General features: G+C 42.8%; 1 protein-coding gene across 6 annotated transcripts in view; it reads right to left on the bottom strand.

Annotated features, from left to right (window-relative positions):
- The window catches only part of BBX (BBX high mobility group box domain containing), a 270,487-nt gene extending 255,113 nt beyond the window's left edge, over positions 1 to 15,374 (bottom strand). For 4 of the 6 annotated variants that reach the window (XM_028110530.2, XM_028110537.2, XM_028110538.2 and 1 more), the window contains exons 1-2: positions 15,253 to 15,374; positions 11,990 to 12,062 (exon numbers count right to left, since the gene is read on the bottom strand). The gene's annotated coding sequence lies outside the window, so the exon portion shown is untranslated. Of the gene's footprint in view, positions 1 to 11,989; positions 12,063 to 14,721; positions 14,831 to 15,252 lie in introns of those variants that run through there. The other 2 variants (XM_028110540.2, XM_088024403.1) reach the window with 2 other exon arrangements.
- Positions 15,375 to 15,691: the final 317 nt, after the last annotated feature.

Genomic DNA, 15,691 nt, shown 5'->3' with positions numbered 1-15,691 from the left:
GTAAAAATACATCAAAACTACCCATGAGCCACTTCAAAAAAATGATAACTTTTGACTAATCCTATATCTAATTCATGTTTGATCATCAGATACTCTGAAATGAAGTCCATGAATCTGCTTAATTTTTCTACTCATAGTGAACTTATTTTCAAAGCAATTGTCAGAAAACTATTTTATAACACTATCCGTGTTATATTGGTAAATTCCTTTAGTAAAATATATTCACCAATTAAGTATTAAAAAGTACTGGAGTGTCACACCAGTCAGGATGGCTATTATCCAAAAGACATGAAATAACAAGTACTGGTGAGGATGCGGAGAAAAAGGAACCCTCATACGCTGTTGGTGGGAATGTAAATTGGTGCAACCACTGTGGAAAACAGTATGAAGGTTCCTAAAAAAAATTAAAAATAGAAGTGCCATATGACCCAGTAATTCCACTATTGGGTATTTACCTAAAGAAAATGAAAACAGTAATTCAAAAAGATATACGCACCCCTAAGTTTACCGCAGCATTATTTACAATAGCCAAGATATGGAAGCAACCCAAGTGTCCGTTGTTAGATGAAGGGATAAAGATGTCACACACACCCCCACTCCCCTTGCTGCCACCGCCACTGAATATTGGCCATGAAAATGAATTTGCAGCAACATGGCTGGACCTAAAAGGCATTATTCTAAGTGAAGTAAGTCAGATAAAGAGAAATACCATATGATTTTACTTACATGTGGAATTTAAAAAACAAAACAAACAAACAAATGAAAAACCAGACTCTTTAAATACAGAGAACCTGGTGGTTGCCAGATGGGAGGGGAATGGGAAAACGGGCTAAATAGGTAGAGGAGATTAACAGGTAAAAACTTCCAGTTATAAGTTAGTCACCAAGATGAAAAGTACAGCATAGGAAATATAGTCAATAATACTGTAATAACATTGTACAGTGACATATGGTGACTACACTTATTTTGATGAGCACTGAGTAATGCATAGAAATTGTCAAATCACTATGTTGTACATCTGAAACTAATACATCATATGTCAACTATACTTCAAAAACAAAAAAAAATATGTAAGGTATCTATAGATATATACTGTCTATAAATTTGCTTAAAAAAAAAAAGTACCAGAGTAAAAACGTCATAGAATATTCAGCCTGAAAAACTCAACTCCTGGGGGCGCCTGGGTGAAAGGTCAGTTAAGTGTCTGCCTTCCGCCAGGTCAGGATTCCGGGGTCCTGGGATGAAACCCCCACTGGGCTCCCTGCTCAGCAGGGAGTCTGCTTCTACCTCTGCCCCTCCACCTGCTCTTGCTCTCTCTCTCACACTCTCAATAAAATCTTTAAAAAAGAAAAAAGAAAAAAAGAAAAACTCAACAAATGATTTCTACTGATGTACCAGAGCAATTAGTAAACAGTAAAAACAATAACTGTTATTAGACATTTCTATAGCAGATACACCACCTAGAAAGAAAGTTCACTAAATGTCAATTTATAAACTAAGTTTGGGGCTGGTTTAGTCTTTGACTGTAACCCCGCTGATGAGAATCAACAACAGGGCCCAGTTCAGAGACTTTCTCGTCTACCTCCCTTAAGAATGATAGAGAGTAGTGTTCCAACCCTATCACTTCAAAATGAAAATTTCTCTTTTGGGAGAAAGAAAAATTGGGAGGAATTCTTGACTGAAAGCTGCCCCACACTCCTCAGTTCTAACCTCTTGGAATGTGGCCCTAAAGGCAGGTAAATACAGGAAAAGCTCAGGAGACTGGGGCACTGCAGACAGGCCTCCTGAGCCTGGCACAGTCTCTTGCTACTTGTCTCTTACTTAACTTGACACTTAGTTTCTTCATCACTAAAATAGAGTTACCTTTCATCAAAAAGTTGTGAAAAAGAAAGTAGTAAAAATCAAACTTATGCTTCCTAAGGATGCCCTCAGTCCAAATTATCTTTTCCCCTTCCTCCCAAAGTAAAATAGTATGTGGGAAACTCTTCTAAAACCTGCTTTCAACTTTCCCTTAAATATAAATGAACCTGTGTAGTCATCCTGTCACCCTAAAACACAAAACTGACTGGAGAACTTTACTTTGCCTCACATAGCCTTGTTAAAGGCTCCTCATAATCCCTCCCTGACACTTACATGTAGGGAACTGTGTAAGTCTTAAACTTGTATATTAACAACTTTATTATATGCCTAATGATAAATTACTAAAATAACTCAAAACTATAAAAGAAATCTTTAAAATCAAATAATGGTAAAAAAGAGAAAATTCCATACTCATTCTCAAATATTTATAGGCTGTATCACAGATCACAAATGAGTGAATACAATAAAAGGCTGAGATTAAAAAAAAAAAATAGACAGACAAATAGACCTCAGGGAGGACAGAAAAAAGGAGAGGAGAGTCCGCTATCTTGAAAGCTAAGCAGGGTTGGGCCTGGTTAGTACTTGAATGGGAGAAAGGAAGAGAAGGAAGGGGAGAGAAGAAAGAAAGAGCAGGAAAGAGAAGAAGGGAGAGGGGACCAGAAAGAAAAAAATATGTAACTTCAGTAACTCAAAAGATAATCAGAATTTGACAGCTGGACGTAGAGAATTAATTTCTCATTTTGTTCCATGCTCTCCCACATTCCCTTTGCAGTCAATGAGAACTCTACACTTGGCTGAGTTTTGAGAGGTGCACCAAAAGCTGAAAAACAACTCAGCATTTTTGTAAGATTAAGAATCAGCATTGTAAATAAGACTCCCTCTGAATTACTCAATCTGTGGCTTTCCTACACCAAAGGATATAGTTGTATCAGTAAGTAATTAAAGAAGAAAAACTTTCTTTAGCCATTAACCATTTCAGTCTATACCAAATGAAGACTGATTTAAGTCTTACCATAACAATAGATCAGATACAGCTATTAAGTTTATTCCTAGTGTGTCATATGTACTCTTCCTCACATCACACTTTATGTTTTTCTATAGTGGTTTTATAGGAAATTAAATGTATGGCTCCTGGCTGGCTTCAGTTGGTAGAGCATGTGACTCTTGATCTTGGGGTTGTGAGTTCAAACCCCATGTTGGGCATAAAGATTACTTTAAAAAAAAATCATTTCATTATCATTGAAAATAAAGGTATCTAGAACCTCTATGAAACAATACAACCCAAAAACATTCTCACCTTAGAGTAAACTAAATTTGCAGAAAACACTTTCTATTTTTACTTTTCTGATAGAAAGAAATGTGTAAGCAGCAATAAAGGAAATGTAACCCCTTCACAAAACTCTAAGAGTAAACCATAATGAAAGTAGCCAAAATTTTGTTCACCATTATATGAGAAACGTCCAACCTGGTAGAAATTTCAAGTACAGATTTCAATGTGTGTGTTTGTTTAATAAACTAACCACAGGGGCGCCTGGGTGGCTCAGTCAGTTAAGCACCTGCCTTTGGCTCAGGTCATGATCTCAGGGTCCTGGGAAGGCTTCCTGCTCAGTGGGGAGTCTGCTCCTCCCTCTCCCTCTGCCCCACTCGTGCTCGCTCTCTCACTCTCTCTCTCAAATAAATAAATCTTAAAAAAAAAAAAAAAACTAACAACTGCAGCAAAAACAAAAAAGGAATCACAATGTCAAAATGGTATAGGAGGTTCAAGTAACAGGGATGGGGTGGGGTGTGCTGTATGTGTGTTTAATCTTTCCTTACCTAGGAGCCTTTCACTGCCCCACTCAGGAGGTACAAATGTTAGCTACCATTTTGCTTACCTGACTTTATTAACCTCTGATGCTTTCCACCTTCATAACTGAAGCTACGGGGTTTCAAAAGACAGTTTGACTGAGTTAATATGTAACATTAAGATATCTTGTTAGGATATCTTATGTGATTCACCAGCTTGCAATGAACTCAACATATTCAGATAATCAGTGATCAAAATCAGCAAAAGGATACTCACTGAGTTAAATGGGTAGGAATACCAGACAATTTCACTGTGTGGACTAAGAAAGTTAATACAACAGGATCACAGTCCCTTATCTGAAACCCTTAGGTCCAGGTATGCTTCAGATTTTTGTGAGTCTTAAAGGTCAGAAGGAGCATACAGCATATATTACGTAACATTCCTAACTAGATCTAGGATAGCACCTCATAGCCAAATATATTACTATCTCTACAGCAAAATATGTGAATATTCTTTCTAAGTGGGCTTTAAAACTACTTTAAACAAGCCCATGACAGTCAGGTTCTGCCACCAAATGAGCTTTGATGTCAGACTTTTGGAGGGAAAAAAAAAAACTTAGTTTTTCTGAGATTTTTTTAGATGAAGGGTTGAGAATGTATATCCAATACCATTATACATCAAAGTATAAAGACATTTTCAAAATATATAGAGCTTATTAATTTATTAGAGATGAAAAAGTAAGGTAAATTAAAATTTAGCAAAGTAATAAAAAGATTTGTTCCTGGCAAAGAGAACCTTAAAAATTAGGAAACAAGGGGCGCCCAAGTGGCTAAGTCTGTTAAGCGTCTGCCTTCGGCTCAGGTCATGATATCAGGGTCCTGGGAGAGCCCCAGATTCAGCCCCAGGTCTGGCTCCCTGCTCAGCAGGAAGTCTGCCTCTCCCCCTCCCTCTGTCCCTCCCAACACCCACTCCCAGCTCCTACACATTCGATTGCATGTGCACAGGCTCGCTCTCTCTAATAAATAAATAAAATCTTTTAAAAAATTAGGAAACACAAGTTACCTAATTTTAATTTATTCAAATAAATTAAATAAATGTTGTGACTACTTAAAAATAAATGTCTGTTAGGGGCGCCTGGGTGGCTCAGTCGTTAAGCATCTGCCTTGGCTCAGGTCATGATCCCAGGGTTCTGGGATCAAGCCCCGCATCAGGCTCCCTGCTCAGCGGGAAACCTCCTTCTCCCTCTTCCACTCCCCCTGCTTGTGTTCCCTCTCTCGCTGTGTCTCTCTGTCAAATAAATAAATAAAATCTTTAAAAAAAATAAAAAATAAAAAAATAAATGTCTGTTAGAGGCAATGAGTATTTGAGTGAGACAGGAATGTCTGAGAACACTGATACTTATAGTCTTTTGTACTTCCTTTGCATTTGACCACATGTTGCATTTTCCCTAGCTTTTGGTTTTTGCATTGTTTGAGATTTCAGGGATTTGCCGTATTTCCCATTCATCTTCTCCTCAGTTTGCCCCTCTTTTTTATTTAAGTGGCTATCCTGCGCAATGTAATTTGTTACGCACTCCAGATGTAACGCTTCTCAATCTTCATGCCTTGACACAATGGTAAGTTTTAATTGGTTGTGAGGAATGCCCAAGTAATTAGTTATGAACAAAATACCACAGTTTATAAAGAATTTTACATGTTTGTATATAGGTGTATTCAAAATTTTCATAACGACAGCATCACTCTCACTTACATTCTGATTTATTTTCTTGATAGGGAAAGAAGTGGCTTTATCACACTGTGAACTACCTATAAACCCACCACATAATTTATCTATGTCTATAAACAGGGAAATTATAACGCCCTGTGTGTAAACATCAGTCGCATGTGTCTTAGCAGAATAAAGTTTGAGAACGGATGCTCTAAGACATTCCAAGATGGATCTAAGTCACCGGAAAGAACGCCCAATGCCAACAACTAACCACTCTGAAATATGAAAAGACCTATTCTCCTGACCCGTGCTCTCTTTTTAGAGAAGTACGGAAATCATTCCCCAAATCTGAAGGGGCACCATACTTAACTATGACATGCCTCAGTTATTTGTCACTTTTATCCTTTTATCTCTTACCCTGGTTATTCTTACTATTTCCTTTGTCAGTAATGAAGTGCTTACCTAACATCTCACACCCAGGTAAAAATGCACCAGTGTTTCATGATACCAGCGTTGAGAGTTCTACTCGGCACCAGAACAACATGGAACTGTACAAGTCTCCTTACACATGGATATTTGCAGTACTCTACTGAAATGTATTTTCTCTTCCTTATGATTTTCCCAATAACATTTTCTTTTCTCTAGCTCACTTTATTGTAATACAGTTTATAATACATTTAACACACAAAATATGTGACTGTTTACGTTATCAGTAAGGCTTCCAGTCAACAGTAGGTTATTAGTAGTTAAGTTCTTGGGGAGTCAGAAGTTGTATGCAGATTTTTGCCTGCATGGGGGGGAGGAGTTGGCACCCCAACCCCTGTGTTGTTCAAACGTCAAATGCACTTTAGAGAAAACAAAAATTAAAGGGCACAGAGTGGCAGAGCATGCAACTCTAGATCTTGGGATCATGAGTGCAAGCCCCACCATGGGGGTAGAGTTTCCTTAAAAAAAAAAAAAAAAAAAAAAGTTTAAAAAAATTAAAGCTTCGAAAAACTTCAGACTTAGTGGGACTTGGGATGAGGTGAGACAGAACTAGAAGAACACATATATGGAGTGATGACTGTGGATAAGGGTCTATGCCACTGTCTTGTGTAATTCTCATTCTGTTGCATGGTAAATATGAATACGCCTTTTTGCACATAATGAAGGAAGTTTATTTTGAAGTGACATGCTTCAAGTCCCTCAGTCAGTAAGCAAGAGGGGCAACGGTAGTGGAGTCCAGGGATCTCTGACTTCCAAGCCTCTGTTCCTCGTACTACACCTGCTACTCTCAACAGAGGGTGACAAGGGCTCTTGTCATACTGAGGTATTGCCAACATGCTGACGGAAATACAGCCACTGAATATTGAGGCTGGAAGAGACCTTGTCTAAGAACTTGAATCCCACATTCAGTGCAGGATTCCTATTCACTCTTTAGCCATCTGTCTCCTACACCAGTTTCTCAAAGTGTGTCAGAGTACCTTGCACCTGCTTCAGAACCACTAAAGCACTATTTAAATCGCAGATTCCCAGGGCGCCTGGGTGGCTCAGTTGGTTAAGCGACTGCTTTCGGCTCAGGTCATGATCCTGGAGTCCCAGGATCGAGTCCCGCATCGGGCTCCCTGCTCGGCAGGGAGTCTGCTTCTCCCTCTGACCCTCTTCCCTCTCGTGCTCTCTATCTCTCACTCTCTCTCTCTCTCAAATAAATAAAATCTTAAAAAAAAAAAAAAATCGCAGATTCCCAGGCCCCACCTCAGTCACACTGAATCAGCTTATCTGGATATGGGACCTGGGACCACTTTTTTTTTTTTTTAAGATTTTATTTTTAAGTAATCTCTACGCCCAACGTGGGGCTCAAACCTACAACCCTGAGATCAAGAGTCGCATGCTTCACCGACTGCACCAGCCAGGCGCCCCTGGGAGCCTCCATTTCTAACAAGTCCTCCAGGTTGGTGTTTTTCAAACTCTAAGTCCTAAGACCAATGTAACGAATAACACTGTGTTTTTTTAATAAAATAGTTTGGAACACATTAGATTTATAAAGATCAGATACGAATAGAAAATACCAGAGGGTACTACTCCTAGTACTGTTTCAGCAAAACTTTTGCTTAGTTTTTATATGTGGATCGGGATATAAAAGGCATTTCTCTTACCATACATCTTAGTCAAAAACATTTAATACAGGGGCTTTAAACAATTTTTGTCCTCATTCTTATCTCTTTTGAAATAAGTTACTGATACTTTATGTAATTATTCCCTTTACAAAAAACCCAACATTCAATGTCCATTTTCAGATCTCAGTTATTCTATCCCAGGAACTTCCGTTTTATCCCCTGATCTCTTCACCTGAGCGCCATGTTTAACTATTGGTTTAATTACTCAATCAATATTTTACAGTATTTATTTTCCTAAGATTTCAGAAAATCCAACTCATTCTTTTTTTCACTTTGTACTTTATATAACTGCCTCATGAGCTATAGTTATTTCACTAGATCCTTGAGTTGACTCACGTATCTTAACTTATTAAGTTTATATTTTTGTAGGTGTGTCAACGCTTCATGGTCTATATTCAATCCTTTAAGTCTTTCATTCCCGGGGCACCTGGGTGGCTCAGTCGTTAAGCATCTGCCTTCGGCTCAGGTCATGATCCCGGGGTCCTGGGATCGAGTCCCGCATCGGGCTCCCCGATCCATGGGAGGCCTGCTTCTCCCTCTCCCACTCCCCCTGCTTGTGTTCCCTCTCTCACTGTGCCTCTGTCAAATAATAAAATCTTTAAAAAAAAAAAGGCTTTCATTCCCTTAGTCTTTCATCTCCTCTGTATTTATATATACTTTTAGATGGAATTCACTATTGGCTTGCCCGCTTTTGCATTTCCACTGTGTAACTGGTACTTATTCCAGTTCTCATCTCATCCTTTTCTTTGAAAGAAAAAAAAATGAAAACAATCCCCATTAATACATGGGGATTATCTGCATGTATCTTTACAGTCTTAAAGTGATGTCTTGGCATTTTAAGAAACTGTAATTGCCTTTTAAGGGATAATATGAACATATATGAATGTTGAGAGAAGATATACTCAAAAAGTGCTTTCCTCAGGTATAACTTATATAGAAATCTCTATAATTCGACACAGTCTGTGATGACTGCCCTTGAGGTAGTACAAACCCACTGACTGAATTACAGTCACAGAATCTTCTAGCTGGAAGACCCTCATTCAATCTTTAGACTTAGTCCTTACTACCTTCAGAGCAGTGTTTCTCAAAGTATAGCCTGAGGACCAACTGTATCCAATTTACCTAGGGCATGTAATAAAAACCAAGCAGTGAAATTACAATGTTTTTATAATTCGGGTATGTTTTCATTTCATAGTGAGAGGAAGGAAGTTGACTAAAAATATAAAGAAGATATCACTCAGACCTATTTTAAAAGGTGCCCTCAGTGGTGAAATGTTAAAAAAATGAGGTGGACTTCAAACTACAAGTTCAAGAAAAGTGTCTCTTTCTTAAGTTAAGCACTGCTTAAGATTAAGTCCTAAAATCCAGGTATCCCACACTGGTGGTGATGCAATTTGCCACAATTAATTGCCTAAATTTAGTAAACTTAGAACCTTTAAATATCACAATTTTAAACATTTCTGTACTTTTATAAGACACTAATAATTTCAAGGATTTCCTCTAATACAGCATAAACAGCCAGGCCATTTTCAAAAAGTTTTTTTCAGTAGGGTTGATCTGTGAAGTCTTTATTACTTCTATGAAAGATTTCTAATGTAAAAGTAGTTGATATTCCTGGTTAAGATACAGGTAAAATGTGGCCCTTCTCCCTGCTCAGCGGGAAGCCTGCTTCTCCCTCTCCCACTCCCCCTGCTTGTGTTCCTTCTTTCGCTGTGTCTCTCTGTCAAATAAATAAATACAATCTTTAAAAAAAAAAAAGTGGCCCTTGCTTTATCCATGCTCTGTGAAATGTAGGAAAACATAAACTTTTAATATGGCTGATGATGATTAATTAGAAATTATGTTTGTCATTTTACTGAGAAATATGACATTATACTTTAGTTTGCTGAGTCAGTTTTTCATGAATTATGCCACATTATGAGACTGTTCCTTCTTTTTAACTACATACAAAAAGCCTTATCAACTACATAGTCACTTACAGCATAAGCAAGCCATAATTATGTGTTCATCCTAGCTTCCACTCAAAGCTGTGTTCTCAATTCAATGTCTAAACAAATCTCTGTTTCAATGGATTAAGTATAAAGATCAGATCTATAAGGTCAGAGGTGGCATACACTTTTGAAGTTGTAGAGCAGAGCTATATGCATGTTTAAGGCAGAGCTATCTCACAAACTCCTAAACCCAGAACTTTTTTTTTTTAGATACAAAGATCAAGATGAATTAAAAAAAAAGGAAGGTGTCAAAATTACAAATTTTTGTAAATATCAAAGTCTCTAGCAGAAGATTCTTTCTAAACTGGCCACAGTAGCTCCACAAGTTGTAGCACTAAGTAAGAAACAACATATATTAACCTCCTCTTTTCAAGAGCTAGCATTAAATGTGAAATGCAAATTAAGACTTCAGTTTCAGAACTTAATAGAGATATGCAGAATAATAAAATGGGAAGTTTGGAAACTCTTGGCAATATAGAAGCAAAACCTCTATCTAAATTCTTATTTTGATAATTAAGCTTCAAATCAAGTAAATATGTTTTGGATGCAAATAACTGGCAATTCATTGTCAGGGTGACTTCTTTTAGATCACTACTACAAGTTTTACACTACAAAAACTACTCTGACTTCAAAGACCGAGACTGTTCTTGAAAATATTGTTTTAATGAACCAGTTGTTTGATATCTCAAAGAAATGCAAGAGCTCATCAGATCGCTTTAATTCTGGAAATTACTGATTCCCATTTTAAACTGTGAATTGGTCAAATATACTTCCATGGGGAAAGAACTAACATTAAAAGTTTGCTCTAGTGAACAAAATAATGTGCCTCACATGTATAAATGTGGTGTTCTTTAGTAAATCAGGAATGCATTTTGAATACTCTTGCCATATGTTCAAAAATGAGAAACTTCTCTTGCAAACAACCTTAAAAAAAATCAAAAACACTGAAATCCACATATTTCGGTGTGCACTAAATTCATCTTACAGATCATCTCATTCTGACCAGTCCAATCAGACTGTTATGTATGTAACATATTAAGAGGTTCTCTTAACTATCTAAAATAATGTGATATTTACTTTCCATTAAAAGATGCTGGACACAGAACTTATAATCACCTAAGGTTCTCAGCAATGTCAAAGTATGTTTTGCTACTATATGGAAACTACCAGAAAAACCTGGTCCTCAGTTCCTCTCAATACTAAGACAAGCTTTTAGTAACATATATAATAACCCAGCAAGTCAGGCAACAGAACAGATAAGATTTCTTTCCTTTTTGTTTTATGGAAAACAGAGTTCAAGTCTATTTCTTTTTTTTTTTTTTTTAAGATGTCACCTATTTATCTGAAAGAGAGAGAGAGAGAGCGCGAGCGCTAGAGCAGGAACACAAGCAGGGGGAGTGGGAGAGGGAGAAGTAGGTTTCCCGCAGAGCAAGGAGCCCAGTGAAGGGCTGGATCCCAGGACGCTGGGATCATGACCTGAGCCAAAGGCAGATGCTTAACAACTGAGCCACCCAGGCACCCCTCGTCTATTTTCATTCACAAAATACAAACTCCATCTTCACTATGATAATATTCTCGAATACCACAACTGATAAACACATTTAGTACAAATAGTTTTCTTAACTTATCAACAACTTGGAATATCTGAGGTGTTCCTTACAATGGAAGGGGGCAAACTGCAAGCTGGTTTTCTGTAACTGGGGCTCACGCTGCTACTTTCAAAAGTTCTATCAACTCTCACCTAGACCGTTACTTCTCAAAAACTAACTTTTCAGGCACTTGCTGTCCCACACATTATTTCACCAATTTTTCCATTTGGGAGCATACATGTGAAAAAAGCACTTAAGGGATTTGAGAGTCGCTGTTTATTACAAATATCGGCTGTCAAAATATACCTAATTTCTCCAAATATGTAAATTTTGAAGGAAATTATGATTAATTTGGAAATAGTTATTTGCCTTTTATATCAAGCTGGTCCACTTCCACCACTGTCCATTCCACCCTTCCCCACCACAAAAATAATTGTCACAAACAGCCCAAGTTACCCAAGACAGAGCACCTAGGAAAGAGTAAGCAAATGTCAGTCACTATAATTAGAGAGGCATTCTGCACGATGCTTCCTTGGGTTTTTAATAATTCTCTCCACTCGTAGGCTACAATCTTTCTACAATATTATCTAGTATTAAATTTCATAGGCCTTCAACTCTGTAAAATTTCACTATCAATTAAAATGACTATTTCAAAGTAAGCTTTCAAATAACACTTGGCAGATAAATGTGAAATAAACATTTAAACTACCTTAAAATAACAGCAATTGAGTTCTAAATACTAAGAATCATAAATTGACTTCTACTGTGGGAAACTCAGTAAGACAAGATTTCTGGGGTGTTGCAACCCCAGTAAGGCATCTTCTTCTGTGAACAGTTACCGACCCTTAGGCCATACTAATAGCCATCCAGCTTCCCTGTAGGAAGAGTTTGCATACTTACCCAGGAAGGCAAATGGAAAGTACACAGGGAGGAAGATGGAACTGCGGCAAAGCCTTTGTCATATGATAGTGACCTATAAAGTATCAAATAAACGTACATCATCAGTATGGTAGAGCTTTACAATAGAGCCCCAACTCCTGCAACACCTATGAAGGAAGGTCCCCAAAACCCAGGAGTCCAGCTCCCCAACAACCCTCCCCTCTCACTACTTCCCACCCCCACGCGCAAACCTGTGAAGCAATAAAAGCAAAGAAGCTCCCTGTATTCAGAGAGCAGAGGCTGAGGGTAGCCCAGCTGGCATTCCAGGGTGTCTTCAGCACCCTCACTCCCTACTCCCCGTATGTACAAAGCTGAAAGTTGATCCTTTTCTGCAAACCCCAAACCCACACCGCGATCATTCATCAACTTGCACCAAGTGATCGCCGCCCCCAGGACAAATATACCAGTAACCAAATCATAGCAATCGATAGGCAGCCCGAGCCTCCACGGTGCCCAGGAGCCGGCCGGAGGTGGCACGGCGACGGCAGCGGGTCCAGGTAGCGCAGCCCTCAGCCCTGCAGACCTGGGGCGGCCACAGCCGTCGCCCAAACGCCCGGCCCCAGTCACAATCCCCAGATTGGAGATCGGAACCGAGCCGGGAAACACATTCGCCAGAGCCCCCGGCGGCAAGTGCAGGGCCACCAGGTCTCCGAGGTCGGGGTGGGGGGAGCTAGGAAACCGAGAGAGAGGAAGGGAGCGAGGGATCCCACCCCGCCTTTGTTGCTGGTCACCATCAAGTTTGCATCTTAGTACAAAATGTCGATCTTAAAGGCTGACAAGACAGAGGCAGAGGCACAGGGAGAAAGAGAAAGGGAATAGAGTCCATCTTGCTTTGGAGAAGAGGGGGGAGAGAAAAATGAAGTACAAATCCCACACTCCGGGCGTAAAAGTCGGCTAAACACCTTTCCATAACGGAGGAGCAACGAGTGGGGTGTCCCCGTCCCCGTGCCCGCTCGAACTGGCGGCGGTCTGGGCAGAAAACGCCTCCCTCTCCTCCTCTTCCTCCTCCTTCCCCTCCTCCTCCTCCCTCTCCTCCTCCTCCTCCCGCGGGCCCCGGCGAAGATCCCGCCGCCACCGCCGCTGCCTCCGCTGCCCCCCGGGGAGGCACCGCCGCCCGGCCGGGCGCTGCCATTCCGAGCCTGGACCGCGCGGCGCGGCGCGCGTGGGGCCCGGCGCGGGGTGGCCGCGCGGGGACGTCCGCGCTGGGGACCCCTGCGCCCCCTCGCCGCGGGCTAGCTACAAAAGTCGCGCGAGCAGAGGTGGCGGCGGCGCGCAGGAGAGGGGGCGCGCGTGGGGCCCCCACGCCGCGAGTGGGCAACCCCAGGGGATGGCGAAGAAAGCCCCTCCCCGCGTGGGTAAAGTACCCCAGTCTCCGGCAGCCCGGCGTCGGCGGCCTGGAGACCAGAACTGGACGTGTCATTAGCAGGACAGGCAATGGTTTCAAAGCCCCAGGCCAATGACCATTAGCAGTGGCAGAGCTCGCTCCGTCCCCATCCCCCACAACCTCCACCCACCTTCCCCTTCGTACCGCCCCCACCTCCACCCCACCTCGCGAAAACTTTTCAACAAGATCCACCTGGACTAATTTGTCCTCAGACAGTTAAAATATTGACTAGACCCTACACACCGGGAGGGAAGGGGAATGCACGCTTTATTTTCCTTTCTACAGAAAGGAAAGCAAAAAATAGCTTCTCTCTCCGTCTCTCCCTCTCCTCCCCCCCCTCTGTCGTACATGTTGTGTCTTAGCTTTTTGCATCGTTTCGTTTTACCTTCCTCATTTAGCAGAAATGATCGCGGATATTTCACACATAAACGTGTTCCAGATTCTTGGATTTAGGGTCCTTGTGAATTACAGGACTCGGGTTTGGTCTCAGTTATGTTAAGTTTCATACAATACCAAGAAATTAAAAAAATAATAAAAAATTTCTGAGGGTGAGCGAGCGAGACGAGGTGGAGGAGGAAAAGAAACCTCGAGTCTGATTTCTGTAATTTACTAGCGACCCGGATCGCAGCAAATAACAGTGTAACACGAGTGTGGCTTAAGAGGGCTGGGGAGCTCTTTTTAGAGGCATCGACCCCATCCCCGGATAAAGGATCTGCAAGTTTTCTGTCATCGCGACCATGCAATGCCATAACTTACCTTCAGAAATAAGACTTTAAACAGCCAAGGCCTTCCTCCTCCCCTCCACCACCACCCCCAGCCTCGCTCTCTCCACCTTAAACTTATTGACACAACATAATCCCACATTCAAGCAAAATCCTGACACAGCCTCCCTCCTCCTCTTCCCCCTCCTCTCTTCCCTCCCGTTCTCTCGTTCTCTCCTCTCTCCCTCTCTCTCCCCCACCCCCCCCCACCGCTTTCCCTCCCTCTTCTCTCTCCCCTTCTCCCTCGCCCTCTTCCCCCTCTCCCCCTATTCTTCCTCCCGGCTACTCTGGCACTAAAACAGCACTTTCTCTACTCGCCGCGCATTTGGTTAGGGGTGGGGGGTGAGAGGGCACCGATTTGCGGGGCCGGAACACCCAAATCCCAACTCTCCAGATGAACGAGCAACTGGGCTGCTGTTCCCGGTCACCGACGCACACGAAACGTTCAATAAATCCACCGAGGGCTGGCTCCTCGTACCTTCCTCCCCTGCCCCAGCTCCCCAGGCCCCACCTCCCCGGCAGCCGAGACCAGGCTGGGATCCACGTACTTTCGCCGAGATGAAGTTTGGGGCTCCCCGGGCGGCCACGAGCCGCCCGCCGGCGTTGAGGGCTGGCTCTGTTGTTGTTTTCCTCGGGCTGCTCCTGCCCGCGCCCCGGCTCCCGTTGCCCCTCTCGGGCGGCGCTGCCTGTGTGCCGAGAGGTGCTGGTTGCAAACGCAGCCTGGCACCGGCTGGCCTACTACTCCCCAGCCCGGCCCCCAGCCTCCCGCCCGCAGGGCACTGCCTCCGCGCCCCCCGCCCCCCGCCGGCGCGGCCGCCGCGACCCTCGCCCCCGACCTCTCGCGACCCAAAGTTTTGGCGGAGGGGGAAAGTGCCCGGGGAGCGGAGCGGCCAGCCGCGGCTCCGGACGCGCGGGGTTCCCTCCGTCTTCCTCAAGTCCACCCTACCGGCTGCCGCCGCCGCCGCCGCTGCTCCTGCCGCGGAGTCCTTGGGGCTGCAGCCCGGCGGCTCGCAAGTGAGTAGGAAAACAGAAAGTGCGGGGAGAGCGCCCGGGAAGGGCTGGGGATGGGGGGCGCTTACCTCGCGGGCTCGCCGGGCGTGAGGGCGTGTGTGTGGCTCGCCCTCAGCGGCCAGTCAGGGTTCCTCTATGGGAAAGTGGAGAGGAGCTCGCGGAGCCGCTCTACCTCCGCTTCACTGTACACTGCTCCACATACAGTACATGCAACCCGGAGAGACTGAAAACACTCATTTTATATAAGGCAGCCTGCCATTGGCCCGCGGCCTGACAGACAGGCCGCGCGGCCAAACAGAAGGCCCGTTACACCCAAACACACGCACACATACACACATTTTACAGAGACACACAAAGATCATCACATTTTCTATTTTCTAATGTTCGGGACCTGTAGACAGTAGGAGAGGACAGGTAGAGAGGCCCAGCAGAGTGGGGTAAGGGGGAAAAACCCTGTCTGCACCAAGTTGCCAGGCTTGAAACTGGTGTCCTTTTGACTTGGGAGGG

Source organism: Eumetopias jubatus, unplaced genomic scaffold (genome assembly GCF_037043125.1).
Source record: "Eumetopias jubatus isolate StellerSeaLion01/CBP00866 unplaced genomic scaffold, mEumJub1_p1.0 scaffold_1, whole genome shotgun sequence".
Lineage (NCBI taxonomy): Eukaryota > Metazoa > Chordata > Mammalia > Carnivora > Otariidae > Eumetopias > Eumetopias jubatus.
Note: the sequence above shows the minus strand (reverse complement) of the source record. Positions and strands in the feature narration are given on the sequence as shown.